Source organism: Anomaloglossus baeobatrachus, unplaced genomic scaffold, assembly GCF_048569485.1.
Source record: "Anomaloglossus baeobatrachus isolate aAnoBae1 unplaced genomic scaffold, aAnoBae1.hap1 Scaffold_3349, whole genome shotgun sequence".
NCBI lineage: Eukaryota > Metazoa > Chordata > Amphibia > Anura > Aromobatidae > Anomaloglossus > Anomaloglossus baeobatrachus.
Window position 1 is genome coordinate 60,204 of NW_027442726.1, and position 19,163 is coordinate 79,366.

The 19,163-nt window shown below is 47.1% G+C and overlaps 11 non-coding genes across 11 annotated transcripts; all 11 read left to right on the forward strand.

Annotated features, from left to right (window-relative positions):
- Positions 1-588: 588 nt before the first annotated feature.
- Positions 589-779, forward strand: LOC142271128 (U2 spliceosomal RNA). Its single transcript, XR_012736295.1, has one exon. It is a non-coding gene; the product is annotated as a U2 spliceosomal RNA (small nuclear RNA).
- A 2,185-nt stretch (positions 780-2,964) lies between these two features.
- On the forward strand, positions 2,965-3,160 carry LOC142271148 (U2 spliceosomal RNA). The gene has a single exon (XR_012736313.1). It is a non-coding gene; the product is annotated as a U2 spliceosomal RNA (small nuclear RNA).
- Positions 3,161-4,547: 1,387 nt separating this feature from the next.
- On the forward strand, positions 4,548-4,738 carry LOC142271129 (U2 spliceosomal RNA). Its single transcript, XR_012736296.1, has one exon. It is a non-coding gene; the product is annotated as a U2 spliceosomal RNA (small nuclear RNA).
- Positions 4,739-6,125: 1,387 nt separating this feature from the next.
- Positions 6,126-6,316, forward strand: LOC142271130 (U2 spliceosomal RNA). Its single transcript, XR_012736297.1, has one exon. It is a non-coding gene; the product is annotated as a U2 spliceosomal RNA (small nuclear RNA).
- A 2,455-nt stretch (positions 6,317-8,771) lies between these two features.
- LOC142271147 (U2 spliceosomal RNA) lies at positions 8,772-8,969 on the forward strand. The gene has a single exon (XR_012736312.1). It is a non-coding gene; the product is annotated as a U2 spliceosomal RNA (small nuclear RNA).
- Positions 8,970-10,356: 1,387 nt separating this feature from the next.
- LOC142271132 (U2 spliceosomal RNA) lies at positions 10,357-10,547 on the forward strand. Its single transcript, XR_012736299.1, has one exon. It is a non-coding gene; the product is annotated as a U2 spliceosomal RNA (small nuclear RNA).
- A 1,387-nt stretch (positions 10,548-11,934) lies between these two features.
- On the forward strand, positions 11,935-12,125 carry LOC142271133 (U2 spliceosomal RNA). The gene has a single exon (XR_012736300.1). It is a non-coding gene; the product is annotated as a U2 spliceosomal RNA (small nuclear RNA).
- A 1,387-nt stretch (positions 12,126-13,512) lies between these two features.
- Positions 13,513-13,703, forward strand: LOC142271135 (U2 spliceosomal RNA). Its single transcript, XR_012736301.1, has one exon. It is a non-coding gene; the product is annotated as a U2 spliceosomal RNA (small nuclear RNA).
- A 1,387-nt stretch (positions 13,704-15,090) lies between these two features.
- Positions 15,091-15,281, forward strand: LOC142271136 (U2 spliceosomal RNA). The gene has a single exon (XR_012736302.1). It is a non-coding gene; the product is annotated as a U2 spliceosomal RNA (small nuclear RNA).
- Positions 15,282-16,668: 1,387 nt separating this feature from the next.
- On the forward strand, positions 16,669-16,859 carry LOC142271137 (U2 spliceosomal RNA). Its single transcript, XR_012736303.1, has one exon. It is a non-coding gene; the product is annotated as a U2 spliceosomal RNA (small nuclear RNA).
- Positions 16,860-18,246: 1,387 nt separating this feature from the next.
- Positions 18,247-18,437, forward strand: LOC142271138 (U2 spliceosomal RNA). The gene has a single exon (XR_012736304.1). It is a non-coding gene; the product is annotated as a U2 spliceosomal RNA (small nuclear RNA).
- Positions 18,438-19,163: the final 726 nt, after the last annotated feature.

Sequence of the window (19,163 nt, forward strand, 5' to 3'; positions counted from 1 at the left end):
GAACACTGGCGGCTTGTCACAATGCCCCCCGATGACATCACAATAGCGCTGCTGCCTAGAAAACAAGCTGCGCAGAAGAAGTTGTTCTTTGGGTGGGAGGGTGGGCTAGTGGAAGGAGGGGGCAATCTCTTTTTTTCCCGGGTGGTAGGGGGATGACAGGAGAAGGGAAGCGGGTGGTGAGAAAGGTACAGAGGGCAGGGTTTGGGGGCTGGGAAGGAAAGGGAAAAGATTAGGGTTTGGGGATGATGAAAGGGCTTTCTACGGGTAAGGATGGCAAAGGGTGGCAGTGACGGAAAGTCAGGCAACCTGTCCTGTCCGTCTTTTTGTATCGTGAATTGGAAAGACTGCAAGGGGGAGGGGAGTTGCTTGCGCCCTAAAGGAGGAGTTATTCAGATTCATTGCAGTGGGCGGCGGCTGCAAAACGCACCATTCTTCTTGTTTTGGCTCTGCAAAGCAGCCTTTTCAAGGGTTGGCTTGGGTGACAAAATGTCTTGTGTAGGCGTGGGTTTGTCTCCCTCTCGCTCTCTCTCCCTAAGATGTGTCCGGCATAGGCCAGGGTGCCACTCGAGGCCCAAACCAATTCTGGTTATCGCTTCTCGGCCTTTTGGCTAAGATCAAGTGTAGTATCTGTTCTTATCAGTTTAATATCTGATACGTCCCCTATCTGGGGACCATATATTAAATGGATTTTTAGAACAGGGAGATGGAAAAAGAGCTTGCTCTGTCCACTCCACGCATTGACCTGGTATTGCAGTACCTCCAGGAACGGTGCACCCCTTCTTAACCCAGTTTCCAAAAGCAGAACTCAATTCACCTGATTCATATTAGCCCGATTTAATGAATTGGAAGAAAGCATACGTCTTCATATGCACCTCAATTTGGCCCATTCACTTTTCACACTTCCTCCTTTTGTTTTTTATCTTTCACACTTTTGACTTTCTTTATTCATCCAAATAGCAAACTCATCACCACTCAACCTGACCAACTCGGCTATGTCCCCGTGCTGCAGTTCTCTGTCTTATCTAGATCATTTGCAATTGAATGGAATAGATCCCTTTTGGACAAAGTGGATTCACCTGCTGCTGCAGTGACCACAGGTGTGATAACATCTAGAATTGGCATCTGGTGCGATCTCTCCGCTTCCACTCCAAAGAAAGTTACCTGTTTATTCCTATCATGCATTGGTTTTTGGGGTTTTCTTTGAGTAATGATGATCTCTTTAGTAGTCTGTTGGCGCCCTCTCCTGGAGGAATAGTTTGCTTGCTCTTGGACATTCTAAAAGAGAGGTCATGATAGACATTGAGCTTCTGAGCTCAATTGGGGACAGTCATGGGTGATGAATGTTTGCAACCTACTGCGAAGCCTCATACCGCAATATAAGGAACGTCAAATACTAAGAAAGGGCGGCCTATGAAAGAATTACTACTTTCAATAAGTACACTTAAACGGCTAATTGGGAATAGAAAAACTGTAAAAAGCCCTCTGAGAAAGCCCCCCTCTAACCTTTGATAGTAAGCTTTTCTGTAGTCTGCCTGTTGATGTATTTTCCGTTTGAACTGTGCACAACATGAAGAGACGGAACACTGGCGGCTTGTCACAATGCCCCCCGATGACATCACAATAGCGCTGCTGCCTAGAAAACAAGCTGCGCAGAAGAAGTTGTTCTTTGGGTGGGAGGGTGGGCTAGTGGAAGGAGGGGGCAATCTCTTTTTTTCCCGGGTGGTAGGGGGATGACAGGAGAAGGGAAGCGGGTGGTGAGAAAGGTACAGAGGGCAGGGTTTGGGGGCTGGGAAGGAAAGGGAAAAGATTAGGGTTTGGGGATGATGAAAGGGCTTTCTACGGGTAAGGATGGCAAAGGGTGGCAGTGACGGAAAGTCAGGCAACCTGTCCTGTCCGTCTTTTTGTATCGTGAATTGGAAAGACTGCAAGGGGGAGGGGAGTTGCTTGCGCCCTAAAGGAGGAGTTATTCAGATTCATTGCAGTGGGCGGCGGCTGCAAAACGCACCATTCTTCTTGTTTTGGCTCTGCAAAGCAGCCTTTTCAAGGGTTGGCTTGGGTGACAAAATGTCTTGTGTAGGCGTGGGTTTGTCTCCCTCTCGCTCTCTCTCCCTAAGATGTGTCCGGCATAGGCCAGGGTGCCACTCGAGGCCCAAACCAATTCTGGTTATCGCTTCTCGGCCTTTTGGCTAAGATCAAGTGTAGTGTTGTTCGAAGAGGTGGTTTAAGCTCCAGGCCACCTTAGTACAATGATACAATGCACACTGGAAGGTTGCGCTTGCTAGTACTCTGGGTGGATAGTATATTCATCTAGTGGAAAACATGGCCCTACCAGGATCGAGGCTATTAGACTGAGTAAGGGTGGGGGGCTATGGTACAACGTGCCCCAGGACTGACGACCCTGGAGTGAGTCTGAGCTTGCTGGCTTGGGACCCCGGCAAGCCTTGGGCTCTGTAGCACACCGTACCTTGCCTTTTCATACTTTTTGAGCATATTACCCTATCCCGGCCTTCTGGCTAGGAAGGGAAATTTTTATAATCCCGGTCGGAGGTCTGGTCAGCTTTGGGCTGAGAAACTAACACCCGGTTGGAGGTCCGGGTCAGCTTCGGCTGAGAAACCAACACCCGGTTGGAGGTCTGGGTCAGCTTCGGCTGAGAAACCAACACCCGGTTGGAGGTCCGGTTAGCCTTGGGCTGAGAAACCAACACCGGTTGACGGTCCGGGCAGTTTCGGCTGCGAAACCAACAACTAGTAGCTCTCTACTCCACTTGGGTAAGATGCCTGGGTGGACGCTGGGAGCAACGACAAGGCTCAACCAGGCTTCGGCTTGGGGGAGCACCGAAGATCCCTGACCCTTGCTGTGGCCTTCTGGCTCGGAGGGATGGGGTTGATTTTTGGGGACCCTCTCCTCACGGTGGGGTCCACACGAATCCTAGCCTTTGCACTGTTTTTGGTGTGACTTCGGTCATGCATTTTTTGTGGTGCTTTGGAAAGCTTCATTAAATCAAAATCTGTTCTTATCAGTTTAATATCTGATACGTCCCCTATCTGGGGACCATATATTAAATGGATTTTTAGAACAGGGAGATGGAAAAAGAGCTTGCTCTGTCCACTCCACGCATTGACCTGGTATTGCAGTACCTCCAGGAACGGTGCACCCCTTCTTAACCCAGTTTCCAAAAGCAGAACTCAATTCACCTGATTCATATTAGCCCGATTTAATGAATTGGAAGAAAGCATACGTCTTCATATGCACCTCAATTTGGCCCATTCACTTTTCACACTTCCTCCTTTTGTTTTTTATCTTTCACACTTTTGACTTTCTTTATTCATCCAAATAGCAAACTCATCACCACTCAACCTGACCAACTCGGCTATGTCCCCGTGCTGCAGTTCTCTGTCTTATCTAGATCATTTGCAATTGAATGGAATAGATCCCTTTTGGACAAAGTGGATTCACCTGCTGCTGCAGTGACCACAGGTGTGATAACATCTAGAATTGGCATCTGGTGCGATCTCTCCGCTTCCACTCCAAAGAAAGTTACCTGTTTATTCCTATCATGCATTGGTTTTTGGGGTTTTCTTTGAGTAATGATGATCTCTTTAGTAGTCTGTTGGCGCCCTCTCCTGGAGGAATAGTTTGCTTGCTCTTGGACATTCTAAAAGAGAGGTCATGATAGACATTGAGCTTCTGAGCTCAATTGGGGACAGTCATGGGTGATGAATGTTTGCAACCTACTGCGAAGCCTCATACCGCAATATAAGGAACGTCAAATACTAAGAAAGGGCGGCCTATGAAAGAATTACTACTTTCAATAAGTACACTTAAACGGCTAATTGGGAATAGAAAAACTGTAAAAAGCCCTCTGAGAAAGCCCCCCTCTAACCTTTGATAGTAAGCTTTTCTGTAGTCTGCCTGTTGATGTATTTTCCGTTTGAACTGTGCACAACATGAAGAGACGGAACACTGGCGGCTTGTCACAATGCCCCCCGATGACATCACAATAGCGCTGCTGCCTAGAAAACAAGCTGCGCAGAAGAAGTTGTTCTTTGGGTGGGAGGGTGGGCTAGTGGAAGGAGGGGGCAATCTCTTTTTTTCCCGGGTGGTAGGGGGATGACAGGAGAAGGGAAGCGGGTGGTGAGAAAGGTACAGAGGGCAGGGTTTGGGGGCTGGGAAGGAAAGGGAAAAGATTAGGGTTTGGGGATGATGAAAGGGCTTTCTACGGGTAAGGATGGCAAAGGGTGGCAGTGACGGAAAGTCAGGCAACCTGTCCTGTCCGTCTTTTTGTATCGTGAATTGGAAAGACTGCAAGGGGGAGGGGAGTTGCTTGCGCCCTAAAGGAGGAGTTATTCAGATTCATTGCAGTGGGCGGCGGCTGCAAAACGCACCATTCTTCTTGTTTTGGCTCTGCAAAGCAGCCTTTTCAAGGGTTGGCTTGGGTGACAAAATGTCTTGTGTAGGCGTGGGTTTGTCTCCCTCTCGCTCTCTCTCCCTAAGATGTGTCCGGCATAGGCCAGGGTGCCACTCGAGGCCCAAACCAATTCTGGTTATCGCTTCTCGGCCTTTTGGCTAAGATCAAGTGTAGTATCTGTTCTTATCAGTTTAATATCTGATACGTCCCCTATCTGGGGACCATATATTAAATGGATTTTTAGAACAGGGAGATGGAAAAAGAGCTTGCTCTGTCCACTCCACGCATTGACCTGGTATTGCAGTACCTCCAGGAACGGTGCACCCCTTCTTAACCCAGTTTCCAAAAGCAGAACTCAATTCACCTGATTCATATTAGCCCGATTTAATGAATTGGAAGAAAGCATACGTCTTCATATGCACCTCAATTTGGCCCATTCACTTTTCACACTTCCTCCTTTTGTTTTTTATCTTTCACACTTTTGACTTTCTTTATTCATCCAAATAGCAAACTCATCACCACTCAACCTGACCAACTCGGCTATGTCCCCGTGCTGCAGTTCTCTGTCTTATCTAGATCATTTGCAATTGAATGGAATAGATCCCTTTTGGACAAAGTGGATTCACCTGCTGCTGCAGTGACCACAGGTGTGATAACATCTAGAATTGGCATCTGGTGCGATCTCTCCGCTTCCACTCCAAAGAAAGTTACCTGTTTATTCCTATCATGCATTGGTTTTTGGGGTTTTCTTTGAGTAATGATGATCTCTTTAGTAGTCTGTTGGCGCCCTCTCCTGGAGGAATAGTTTGCTTGCTCTTGGACATTCTAAAAGAGAGGTCATGATAGACATTGAGCTTCTGAGCTCAATTGGGGACAGTCATGGGTGATGAATGTTTGCAACCTACTGCGAAGCCTCATACCGCAATATAAGGAACGTCAAATACTAAGAAAGGGCGGCCTATGAAAGAATTACTACTTTCAATAAGTACACTTAAACGGCTAATTGGGAATAGAAAAACTGTAAAAAGCCCTCTGAGAAAGCCCCCCTCTAACCTTTGATAGTAAGCTTTTCTGTAGTCTGCCTGTTGATGTATTTTCCGTTTGAACTGTGCACAACATGAAGAGACGGAACACTGGCGGCTTGTCACAATGCCCCCCGATGACATCACAATAGCGCTGCTGCCTAGAAAACAAGCTGCGCAGAAGAAGTTGTTCTTTGGGTGGGAGGGTGGGCTAGTGGAAGGAGGGGGCAATCTCTTTTTTTCCCGGGTGGTAGGGGGATGACAGGAGAAGGGAAGCGGGTGGTGAGAAAGGTACAGAGGGCAGGGTTTGGGGGCTGGGAAGGAAAGGGAAAAGATTAGGGTTTGGGGATGATGAAAGGGCTTTCTACGGGTAAGGATGGCAAAGGGTGGCAGTGACGGAAAGTCAGGCAACCTGTCCTGTCCGTCTTTTTGTATCGTGAATTGGAAAGACTGCAAGGGGGAGGGGAGTTGCTTGCGCCCTAAAGGAGGAGTTATTCAGATTCATTGCAGTGGGCGGCGGCTGCAAAACGCACCATTCTTCTTGTTTTGGCTCTGCAAAGCAGCCTTTTCAAGGGTTGGCTTGGGTGACAAAATGTCTTGTGTAGGCGTGGGTTTGTCTCCCTCTCGCTCTCTCTCCCTAAGATGTGTCCGGCATAGGCCAGGGTGCCACTCGAGGCCCAAACCAATTCTGGTTATCGCTTCTCGGCCTTTTGGCTAAGATCAAGTGTAGTATCTGTTCTTATCAGTTTAATATCTGATACGTCCCCTATCTGGGGACCATATATTAAATGGATTTTTAGAACAGGGAGATGGAAAAAGAGCTTGCTCTGTCCACTCCACGCATTGACCTGGTATTGCAGTACCTCCAGGAACGGTGCACCCCTTCTTAACCCAGTTTCCAAAAGCAGAACTCAATTCACCTGATTCATATTAGCCCGATTTAATGAATTGGAAGAAAGCATACGTCTTCATATGCACCTCAATTTGGCCCATTCACTTTTCACACTTCCTCCTTTTGTTTTTTATCTTTCACACTTTTGACTTTCTTTATTCATCCAAATAGCAAACTCATCACCACTCAACCTGACCAACTCGGCTATGTCCCCGTGCTGCAGTTCTCTGTCTTATCTAGATCATTTGCAATTGAATGGAATAGATCCCTTTTGGACAAAGTGGATTCACCTGCTGCTGCAGTGACCACAGGTGTGATAACATCTAGAATTGGCATCTGGTGCGATCTCTCCGCTTCCACTCCAAAGAAAGTTACCTGTTTATTCCTATCATGCATTGGTTTTTGGGGTTTTCTTTGAGTAATGATGATCTCTTTAGTAGTCTGTTGGCGCCCTCTCCTGGAGGAATAGTTTGCTTGCTCTTGGACATTCTAAAAGAGAGGTCATGATAGACATTGAGCTTCTGAGCTCAATTGGGGACAGTCATGGGTGATGAATGTTTGCAACCTACTGCGAAGCCTCATACCGCAATATAAGGAACGTCAAATACTAAGAAAGGGCGGCCTATGAAAGAATTACTACTTTCAATAAGTACACTTAAACGGCTAATTGGGAATAGAAAAACTGTAAAAAGCCCTCTGAGAAAGCCCCCCTCTAACCTTTGATAGTAAGCTTTTCTGTAGTCTGCCTGTTGATGTATTTTCCGTTTGAACTGTGCACAACATGAAGAGACGGAACACTGGCGGCTTGTCACAATGCCCCCCGATGACATCACAATAGCGCTGCTGCCTAGAAAACAAGCTGCGCAGAAGAAGTTGTTCTTTGGGTGGGAGGGTGGGCTAGTGGAAGGAGGGGGCAATCTCTTTTTTTCCCGGGTGGTAGGGGGATGACAGGAGAAGGGAAGCGGGTGGTGAGAAAGGTACAGAGGGCAGGGTTTGGGGGCTGGGAAGGAAAGGGAAAAGATTAGGGTTTGGGGATGATGAAAGGGCTTTCTACGGGTAAGGATGGCAAAGGGTGGCAGTGACGGAAAGTCAGGCAACCTGTCCTGTCCGTCTTTTTGTATCGTGAATTGGAAAGACTGCAAGGGGGAGGGGAGTTGCTTGCGCCCTAAAGGAGGAGTTATTCAGATTCATTGCAGTGGGCGGCGGCTGCAAAACGCACCATTCTTCTTGTTTTGGCTCTGCAAAGCAGCCTTTTCAAGGGTTGGCTTGGGTGACAAAATGTCTTGTGTAGGCGTGGGTTTGTCTCCCTCTCGCTCTCTCTCCCTAAGATGTGTCCGGCATAGGCCAGGGTGCCACTCGAGGCCCAAACCAATTCTGGTTATCGTTTCTCGGCCTTTTGGCTAAGATCAAGTGTAGTCCCTTCATTGGGTTTGCCTTGGTCTTGGCTGGGAGGGGCCCGGGCTTGCACAACCGCCGGCCTCGGGGATTGTTGCGCCTTTTGGTGCTTACGTCCCCTTATGGCTGGTGGTTCCTGGGCTCGGGAGGCGATCACCTGCGGCACTGCGCTTTTGTGTGGTGGCCGATGACCGTTTTCTGAAATTTGCGGATGAAATCTCATCTGTTCTTTGGCTAAGATCAAGTGTAGTATCGTTCGAAAAGGTGGTTTAAGGCTCCGGCCACCTTAGTACAATGATGCAATGCACACTGGAAGGTTGCACTTGTTAGTACTTTGGGAGGATAGTATATCCATCTAGAGGAAACCATGGCCCTACCAGGATTGAGGCTATTAGACTGAGTAAGTGTGGGGGTTATGGTGCAATGTGCCCCAGGAATGGACACCCTGGAGGGAGTCTGAACTTGCTAGGTTGGGACCCTGGTAAGCCTCAGACTCTGTCGCACGCCGTGCCTTGCCTATTCATACTTTCCAAGCATATTGCCCTATCCTGGCCTTCTGGCTAAGAAGGGAAATTTTTATAATCCCGGTCGGAGGTCCGGTCAGCTTTGGGCTGAGAAACCAACACCCGGTTGGAGGTCCGGGTCAGCTTTGGCTGAGAAACCAACACCCGGTTGGAGGTCCGGTTAGCCTTGGGCTGAGAAACCAACACCCGGTTGGAGGTCCGGTCAGCCTTGGGCTGAGAAACCAACACCCGGTTGGAGGTCCGGTCAGCCTTGGGCTGAGAAACCAACACCGGTTGACGGTCCGGGCAGTCTCGGCTGCGAAACCAATGACTAGTAGCTCCCTACTCCACTTGGGTAAGATGCCTCGGTGGACGCTGGGAGCAACAACAAGGCTCAACCAGGCTTCGGCTTGGGGGAGCACCGAAGATCCCTGACCCTCGCTGTGGCCTTCTGGCTCGGAGGGACGGGGTTGATTTTTGGGGATCCTCTTCTCACGGAGGGGTCCACACGAATCCTAGCCTTTGCACTGTTTTTGGTGTGACTTCGGTCATGCATTTTTGCGGTGCTTTGGAAAGCTTCATTAAATCAAAAAAATCTGTTCTTATCAGTTTAATATCTGATACGTCCCCTATCTGGGGACCATATATTAAATGGATTTTTAGAACAGGGAGATGGAAAAAGAGCTTGCTCTGTCCACTCCACGCATTGACCTGGTATTGCAGTACCTCCAGGAACGGTGCACCCCTTCTTAACCCAGTTTCCAAAAGCAGAACTCAATTCACCTGATTCATATTAGCCCGATTTAATGAATTGGAAGAAAGCATACGTCTTCATATGCACCTCAATTTGGCCCATTCACTTTTCACACTTCCTCCTTTTGTTTTTTATCTTTCACACTTTTGACTTTCTTTATTCATCCAAATAGCAAACTCATCACCACTCAACCTGACCAACTCGGCTATGTCCCCGTGCTGCAGTTCTCTGTCTTATCTAGATCATTTGCAATTGAATGGAATAGATCCCTTTTGGACAAAGTGGATTCACCTGCTGCTGCAGTGACCACAGGTGTGATAACATCTAGAATTGGCATCTGGTGCGATCTCTCCGCTTCCACTCCAAAGAAAGTTACCTGTTTATTCCTATCATGCATTGGTTTTTGGGGTTTTCTTTGAGTAATGATGATCTCTTTAGTAGTCTGTTGGCGCCCTCTCCTGGAGGAATAGTTTGCTTGCTCTTGGACATTCTAAAAGAGAGGTCATGATAGACATTGAGCTTCTGAGCTCAATTGGGGACAGTCATGGGTGATGAATGTTTGCAACCTACTGCGAAGCCTCATACCGCAATATAAGGAACGTCAAATACTAAGAAAGGGCGGCCTATGAAAGAATTACTACTTTCAATAAGTACACTTAAACGGCTAATTGGGAATAGAAAAACTGTAAAAAGCCCTCTGAGAAAGCCCCCCTCTAACCTTTGATAGTAAGCTTTTCTGTAGTCTGCCTGTTGATGTATTTTCCGTTTGAACTGTGCACAACATGAAGAGACGGAACACTGGCGGCTTGTCACAATGCCCCCCGATGACATCACAATAGCGCTGCTGCCTAGAAAACAAGCTGCGCAGAAGAAGTTGTTCTTTGGGTGGGAGGGTGGGCTAGTGGAAGGAGGGGGCAATCTCTTTTTTTCCCGGGTGGTAGGGGGATGACAGGAGAAGGGAAACGGGTGGTGAGAAAGGTACAGAGGGCAGGGTTTGGGGGCTGGGAAGGAAAGGGAAAAGATTAGGGTTTGGGGATGATGAAAGGGCTTTCTACGGGTAAGGATGGCAAAGGGTGGCAGTGACGGAAAGTCAGGCAACCTGTCCTGTCCGTCTTTTTGTATCGTGAATTGGAAAGACTGCAAGGGGGAGGGGAGTTGCTTGCGCCCTAAAGGAGGAGTTATTCAGATTCATTGCAGTGGGCGGCGGCTGCAAAACGCACCATTCTTCTTGTTTTGGCTCTGCAAAGCAGCCTTTTCAAGGGTTGGCTTGGGTGACAAAATGTCTTGTGTAGGCGTGGGTTTGTCTCCCTCTCGCTCTCTCTCCCTAAGATGTGTCCGGCATAGGCCAGGGTGCCACTCGAGGCCCAAACCAATTCTGGTTATCGCTTCTCGGCCTTTTGGCTAAGATCAAGTGTAGTATCTGTTCTTATCAGTTTAATATCTGATACGTCCCCTATCTGGGGACCATATATTAAATGGATTTTTAGAACAGGGAGATGGAAAAAGAGCTTGCTCTGTCCACTCCACGCATTGACCTGGTATTGCAGTACCTCCAGGAACGGTGCACCCCTTCTTAACCCAGTTTCCAAAAGCAGAACTCAATTCACCTGATTCATATTAGCCCGATTTAATGAATTGGAAGAAAGCATACGTCTTCATATGCACCTCAATTTGGCCCATTCACTTTTCACACTTCCTCCTTTTGTTTTTTATCTTTCACACTTTTGACTTTCTTTATTCATCCAAATAGCAAACTCATCACCACTCAACCTGACCAACTCGGCTATGTCCCCGTGCTGCAGTTCTCTGTCTTATCTAGATCATTTGCAATTGAATGGAATAGATCCCTTTTGGACAAAGTGGATTCACCTGCTGCTGCAGTGACCACAGGTGTGATAACATCTAGAATTGGCATCTGGTGCGATCTCTCCGCTTCCACTCCAAAGAAAGTTACCTGTTTATTCCTATCATGCATTGGTTTTTGGGGTTTTCTTTGAGTAATGATGATCTCTTTAGTAGTCTGTTGGCGCCCTCTCCTGGAGGAATAGTTTGCTTGCTCTTGGACATTCTAAAAGAGAGGTCATGATAGACATTGAGCTTCTGAGCTCAATTGGGGACAGTCATGGGTGATGAATGTTTGCAACCTACTGCGAAGCCTCATACCGCAATATAAGGAACGTCAAATACTAAGAAAGGGCGGCCTATGAAAGAATTACTACTTTCAATAAGTACACTTAAACGGCTAATTGGGAATAGAAAAACTGTAAAAAGCCCTCTGAGAAAGCCCCCCTCTAACCTTTGATAGTAAGCTTTTCTGTAGTCTGCCTGTTGATGTATTTTCCGTTTGAACTGTGCACAACATGAAGAGACGGAACACTGGCGGCTTGTCACAATGCCCCCCGATGACATCACAATAGCGCTGCTGCCTAGAAAACAAGCTGCGCAGAAGAAGTTGTTCTTTGGGTGGGAGGGTGGGCTAGTGGAAGGAGGGGGCAATCTCTTTTTTTCCCGGGTGGTAGGGGGATGACAGGAGAAGGGAAGCGGGTGGTGAGAAAGGTACAGAGGGCAGGGTTTGGGGGCTGGGAAGGAAAGGGAAAAGATTAGGGTTTGGGGATGATGAAAGGGCTTTCTACGGGTAAGGATGGCAAAGGGTGGCAGTGACGGAAAGTCAGGCAACCTGTCCTGTCCGTCTTTTTGTATCGTGAATTGGAAAGACTGCAAGGGGGAGGGGAGTTGCTTGCGCCCTAAAGGAGGAGTTATTCAGATTCATTGCAGTGGGCGGCGGCTGCAAAACGCACCATTCTTCTTGTTTTGGCTCTGCAAAGCAGCCTTTTCAAGGGTTGGCTTGGGTGACAAAATGTCTTGTGTAGGCGTGGGTTTGTCTCCCTCTCGCTCTCTCTCCCTAAGATGTGTCCGGCATAGGCCAGGGTGCCACTCGAGGCCCAAACCAATTCTGGTTATCGCTTCTCGGCCTTTTGGCTAAGATCAAGTGTAGTATCTGTTCTTATCAGTTTAATATCTGATACGTCCCCTATCTGGGGACCATATATTAAATGGATTTTTAGAACAGGGAGATGGAAAAAGAGCTTGCTCTGTCCACTCCACGCATTGACCTGGTATTGCAGTACCTCCAGGAACGGTGCACCCCTTCTTAACCCAGTTTCCAAAAGCAGAACTCAATTCACCTGATTCATATTAGCCCGATTTAATGAATTGGAAGAAAGCATACGTCTTCATATGCACCTCAATTTGGCCCATTCACTTTTCACACTTCCTCCTTTTGTTTTTTATCTTTCACACTTTTGACTTTCTTTATTCATCCAAATAGCAAACTCATCACCACTCAACCTGACCAACTCGGCTATGTCCCCGTGCTGCAGTTCTCTGTCTTATCTAGATCATTTGCAATTGAATGGAATAGATCCCTTTTGGACAAAGTGGATTCACCTGCTGCTGCAGTGACCACAGGTGTGATAACATCTAGAATTGGCATCTGGTGCGATCTCTCCGCTTCCACTCCAAAGAAAGTTACCTGTTTATTCCTATCATGCATTGGTTTTTGGGGTTTTCTTTGAGTAATGATGATCTCTTTAGTAGTCTGTTGGCGCCCTCTCCTGGAGGAATAGTTTGCTTGCTCTTGGACATTCTAAAAGAGAGGTCATGATAGACATTGAGCTTCTGAGCTCAATTGGGGACAGTCATGGGTGATGAATGTTTGCAACCTACTGCGAAGCCTCATACCGCAATATAAGGAACGTCAAATACTAAGAAAGGGCGGCCTATGAAAGAATTACTACTTTCAATAAGTACACTTAAACGGCTAATTGGGAATAGAAAAACTGTAAAAAGCCCTCTGAGAAAGCCCCCCTCTAACCTTTGATAGTAAGCTTTTCTGTAGTCTGCCTGTTGATGTATTTTCCGTTTGAACTGTGCACAACATGAAGAGACGGAACACTGGCGGCTTGTCACAATGCCCCCCGATGACATCACAATAGCGCTGCTGCCTAGAAAACAAGCTGCGCAGAAGAAGTTGTTCTTTGGGTGGGAGGGTGGGCTAGTGGAAGGAGGGGGCAATCTCTTTTTTTCCCGGGTGGTAGGGGGATGACAGGAGAAGGGAAGCGGGTGGTGAGAAAGGTACAGAGGGCAGGGTTTGGGGGCTGGGAAGGAAAGGGAAAAGATTAGGGTTTGGGGATGATGAAAGGGCTTTCTACGGGTAAGGATGGCAAAGGGTGGCAGTGACGGAAAGTCAGGCAACCTGTCCTGTCCGTCTTTTTGTATCGTGAATTGGAAAGACTGCAAGGGGGAGGGGAGTTGCTTGCGCCCTAAAGGAGGAGTTATTCAGATTCATTGCAGTGGGCGGCGGCTGCAAAACGCACCATTCTTCTTGTTTTGGCTCTGCAAAGCAGCCTTTTCAAGGGTTGGCTTGGGTGACAAAATGTCTTGTGTAGGCGTGGGTTTGTCTCCCTCTCGCTCTCTCTCCCTAAGATGTGTCCGGCATAGGCCAGGGTGCCACTCGAGGCCCAAACCAATTCTGGTTATCGCTTCTCGGCCTTTTGGCTAAGATCAAGTGTAGTATCTGTTCTTATCAGTTTAATATCTGATACGTCCCCTATCTGGGGACCATATATTAAATGGATTTTTAGAACAGGGAGATGGAAAAAGAGCTTGCTCTGTCCACTCCACGCATTGACCTGGTATTGCAGTACCTCCAGGAACGGTGCACCCCTTCTTAACCCAGTTTCCAAAAGCAGAACTCAATTCACCTGATTCATATTAGCCCGATTTAATGAATTGGAAGAAAGCATACGTCTTCATATGCACCTCAATTTGGCCCATTCACTTTTCACACTTCCTCCTTTTGTTTTTTATCTTTCACACTTTTGACTTTCTTTATTCATCCAAATAGCAAACTCATCACCACTCAACCTGACCAACTCGGCTATGTCCCCGTGCTGCAGTTCTCTGTCTTATCTAGATCATTTGCAATTGAATGGAATAGATCCCTTTTGGACAAAGTGGATTCACCTGCTGCTGCAGTGACCACAGGTGTGATAACATCTAGAATTGGCATCTGGTGCGATCTCTCCGCTTCCACTCCAAAGAAAGTTACCTGTTTATTCCTATCATGCATTGGTTTTTGGGGTTTTCTTTGAGTAATGATGATCTCTTTAGTAGTCTGTTGGCGCCCTCTCCTGGAGGAATAGTTTGCTTGCTCTTGGACATTCTAAAAGAGAGGTCATGATAGACATTGAGCTTCTGAGCTCAATTGGGGACAGTCATGGGTGATGAATGTTTGCAACCTACTGCGAAGCCTCATACCGCAATATAAGGAACGTCAAATACTAAGAAAGGGCGGCCTATGAAAGAATTACTACTTTCAATAAGTACACTTAAACGGCTAATTGGGAATAGAAAAACTGTAAAAAGCCCTCTGAGAAAGCCCCCCTCTAACCTTTGATAGTAAGCTTTTCTGTAGTCTGCCTGTTGATGTATTTTCCGTTTGAACTGTGCACAACATGAAGAGACGGAACACTGGCGGCTTGTCACAATGCCCCCCGATGACATCACAATAGCGCTGCTGCCTAGAAAACAAGCTGCGCAGAAGAAGTTGTTCTTTGGGTGGGAGGGTGGGCTAGTGGAAGGAGGGGGCAATCTCTTTTTTTCCCGGGTGGTAGGGGGATGACAGGAGAAGGGAAGCGGGTGGTGAGAAAGGTACAGAGGGCAGGGTTTGGGGGCTGGGAAGGAAAGGGAAAAGATTAGGGTTTGGGGATGATGAAAGGGCTTTCTACGGGTAAGGATGGCAAAGGGTGGCAGTGACGGAAAGTCAGGCAACCTGTCCTGTCCGTCTTTTTGTATCGTGAATTGGAAAGACTGCAAGGGGGAGGGGAGTTGCTTGCGCCCTAAAGGAGGAGTTATTCAGATTCATTGCAGTGGGCGGCGGCTGCAAAACGCACCATTCTTCTTGTTTTGGCTCTGCAAAGCAGCCTTTTCAAGGGTTGGCTTGGGTGACAAAATGTCTTGTGTAGGCGTGGGTTTGTCTCCCTCTCGCTCTCTCTCCCTAAGATGTGTCCGGCATAGGCCAGGGTGCCACTCGAGGCCCAAACCAATTCTGGTTATCGCTTCTCGGCCTTTTGGCTAAGATCAAGTGTAGTATCTGTTCTTATCAGTTTAATATCTGATACGTCCCCTATCTGGGGACCATATATTAAATGGATTTTTAGAACAGGGAGATGGAAAAAGAGCTTGCTCTGTCCACTCCACGCATTGACCTGGTATTGCAGTACCTCCAGGAACGGTGCACCCCTTCTTAACCCAGTTTCCAAAAGCAGAACTCAATTCACCTGATTCATATTAGCCCGATTTAATGAATTGGAAGAAAGCATACGTCTTCATATGCACCTCAATTTGGCCCATTCACTTTTCACACTTCCTCCTTTTGTTTTTTATCTTTCACACTTTTGACTTTCTTTATTCATCCAAATAGCAAACTCATCACCACTCAACCTGACCAACTCGGCTATGTCCCCGTGCTGCAGTTCTCTGTCTTATCTAGATCATTTGCAATTGAATGGAATAGATCCCTTTTGGACAAAGTGGATTCACCTGCTGCTGCAGTGACCACAGGTGTGATAACATCTAGAATTGGCATCTGGTGCGATCTCTCCGCTTCCACTCCAAAGAAAGTTACCTGTTTATTCCTATCATGCATTGGTTTTTGGGGTTTTCTTTGAGTAATGATGATCTCTTTAGTAGTCTGTTGGCGCCCTCTCCTGGAGGAATAGTTTGCTTGCTCTTGGACATTCTAAAAGAGAGGTCATGATAGACATTGAGCTTCTGAGCTCAATTGGGGACAGTCATGGGTGATGAATGTTTGCAACCTACTGCGAAGCCTCATACCGCAATATAAGGAACGTCAAATACTAAGAAAGGGCGGCCTATGAAAGAATTACTACTTTCAATAAGTACACTTAAACGGCTAATTGGGAATAGAAAAACTGTAAAAAGCCCTCTGAGAAAGCCCCCCTCTAACCTTTGATAGTAAGCTTTTCTGTAGTCTGCCTGTTGATGTATTTTCCGTTTGAACTGTGCACAACATGAAGAGACGGAACACTGGCGGCTTGTCACAATGCCCCCCGATGACATCACAATAGCGCTGCTGCCTAGAAAACAAGCTGCGCAGAAGAAGTTGTTCTTTGGGTGGGAGGGTGGGCTAGTGGAAGGAGGGGGCAATCTCTTTTTTTCCCGGGTGGTAGGGGGATGACAGGAGAAGGGAAGCGGGTGGTGAGAAAGGTACAGAGGGCAGGGTTTGGGGGCTGGGAAGGAAAGGGAAAAGATTAGGGTTTGGGGATGATGAAAGGGCTTTCTACGGGTAAGGATGGCAAAGGGTGGCAGTGACGGAAAGTCAGGCAACCTGTCCTGTCCGTCTTTTTGTATCGTGAATTGGAAAGACTGCAAGGGGGAGGGGAGTTGCTTGCGCCCTAAAGGAGGAGTTATTCAGATTCATTGCAGTGGGCGGCGGCTGCAAAACGCACCATTCTTCTTGTTTTGGCTCTGCAAAGCAGCCTTTTCAAGGGTTGGCTTGGGTGACAAAATGTCTTGTGTAGGCGTGGGTTTGTCTCCCTCTCGCTCTCTCTCCCTAAGATGTGTCCGGCATAGGCCAGGGTGCCACTCGAGGCCCAAACCAATTCTGGTTATCGCTTCTCGGCCTTTTGGCTAAGATCAAGTGTAGTATCTGTTCTTATCAGTTTAATATCTGATACGTCCCCTATCTGGGGACCATATATTAAATGGATTTTTAGAACAGGGAGATGGAAAAAGAGCTTGCTCTGTCCACTCCACGCATTGACCTGGTATTGCAGTACCTCCAGGAACGGTGCACCCCTTCTTAACCCAGTTTCCAAAAGCAGAACTCAATTCACCTGATTCATATTAGCCCGATTTAATGAATTGGAAGAAAGCATACGTCTTCATATGCACCTCAATTTGGCCCATTCACTTTTCACACTTCCTCCTTTTGTTTTTTATCTTTCACACTTTTGACTTTCTTTATTCATCCAAATAGCAAACTCATCACCACTCAACCTGACCAACTCGGCTATGTCCCCGTGCTGCAGTTCTCTGTCTTATCTAGATCATTTGCAATTGAATGGAATAGATCCCTTTTGGACAAAGTGGATTCACCTGCTGCTGCAGTGACCACAGGTGTGATAACATCTAGAATTGGCATCTGGTGCGATCTCTCCGCTTCCACTCCAAAGAAAGTTACCTGTTTATTCCTATCATGCATTGGTTTTTGGGGTTTTCTTTGAGTAATGATGATCTCTTTAGTAGTCTGTTGGCGCCCTCTCCTGGAGGAATAGTTTGCTTGCTCTTGGACATTCTAAAAGAGAGGTCATGATAGACATTGAGCTTCTGAGCTCAATTGGGGACAGTCATGGGTGATGAATGTTTGCAACCTACTGCGAAGCCTCATACCGCAATATAAGGAACGTCAAATACTAAGAAAGGGCGGCCTATGAAAGAATTACTACTTTCAATAAGTACACTTAAACGGCTAATTGGGAATAGAAAAACTGTAAAAAGCCCTCTGAGAAAGCCCCCCTCTAACCTTTGATAGTAAGCTTTTCTGTAGTCTGCCTGTTGATGTATTTTCCGTTTGAACTGTGCACAACATGAAGAGACGGAACACTGGCGGCTTGTCACAATGCCCCCCGATGACATCACAATAGCGCTGCTGCCTAGAAAACAAGCTGCGCAGAAGAAGTTGTTCTTTGGGTGGGAGGGTGGGCTAGTGGAAGGAGGGGGCAATCTCTTTTTTTCCCGGGTGGTAGGGGGATGACAGGAGAAGGGAAGCGGGTGGTGAGAAAGGTACAGAGGGCAGGGTTTGGGGGCTGGGAAGGAAAGGGAAAAGATTAGGGTTTGGGGATGATGAAAGGGCTTTCTACGGGTAAGGATGGCAAAGGGTGGCAGTGACGGAAAGTCAGGCAACCTGTCCTGTCCGTCTTTTTGTATCGTGAATTGGAAAGACTGCAAGGGGGAGGGGAGTTGCTTGCGCCCTAAAGGAGGAGTTATTCAGATTCATTGCAGTGGGCGGCGGCTGCAAAACGCACCATTCTTCTTGTTTTGGCTCTGCAAAGCAGCCTTTTCAAGGGTTGGCTTGGGTGACAAAATGTCTTGTGTAGGCGTGGGTTTGTCTCCCTCTCGCTCTCTCTCCCTAAGATGTGTCCGGCATAGGCCAGGGTGCCACTCGAGGCCCAAACCAATTCTGGTTATCGCTTCTCGGCCTTTTGGCTAAGATCAAGTGTAGTATCTGTTCTTATCAGTTTAATATCTGATACGTCCCCTATCTGGGGACCATATATTAAATGGATTTTTAGAACAGGGAGATGGAAAAAGAGCTTGCTCTGTCCACTCCACGCATTGACCTGGTATTGCAGTACCTCCAGGAACGGTGCACCCCTTCTTAACCCAGTTTCCAAAAGCAGAACTCAATTCACCTGATTCATATTAGCCCGATTTAATGAATTGGAAGAAAGCATACGTCTTCATATGCACCTCAATTTGGCCCATTCACTTTTCACACTTCCTCCTTTTGTTTTTTATCTTTCACACTTTTGACTTTCTTTATTCATCCAAATAGCAAACTCATCACCACTCAACCTGACCAACTCGGCTATGTCCCCGTGCTGCAGTTCTCTGTCTTATCTAGATCATTTGCAATTGAATGGAATAGATCCCTTTTGGACAAAGTGGATTCACCTGCTGCTGCAGTGACCACAGGTGTGATAACATCTAGAATTGGCATCTGGTGCGATCTCTCCGCTTCCACTCCAAAGAAAGTTACCTGTTTATTCCTATCATGCATTGGTTTTTGGGGTTTTCTTTGAGTAATGATGATCTCTTTAGTAGTCTGTTGGCGCCCTCTCCTGGAGGAATAGTTTGCTTGCTCTTGGACATTCTAAAAGAGAGGTCATGATAGACATTGAGCTTCTGAGCTCAATTGGGGACAGTCATGGGTGATGAATGTTTGCAACCTACTGCGAAGCCTCATACCGCAATATAAGGAACGTCAAATACTAAGAAAGGGCGGCCTATGAAAGAATTACTACTTTCAATAAGTACACTTAAACGGCTAATTGGGAATAGAAAAACTGTAAAAAGCCCTCTGAGAAAGCCCCCCTCTAACCT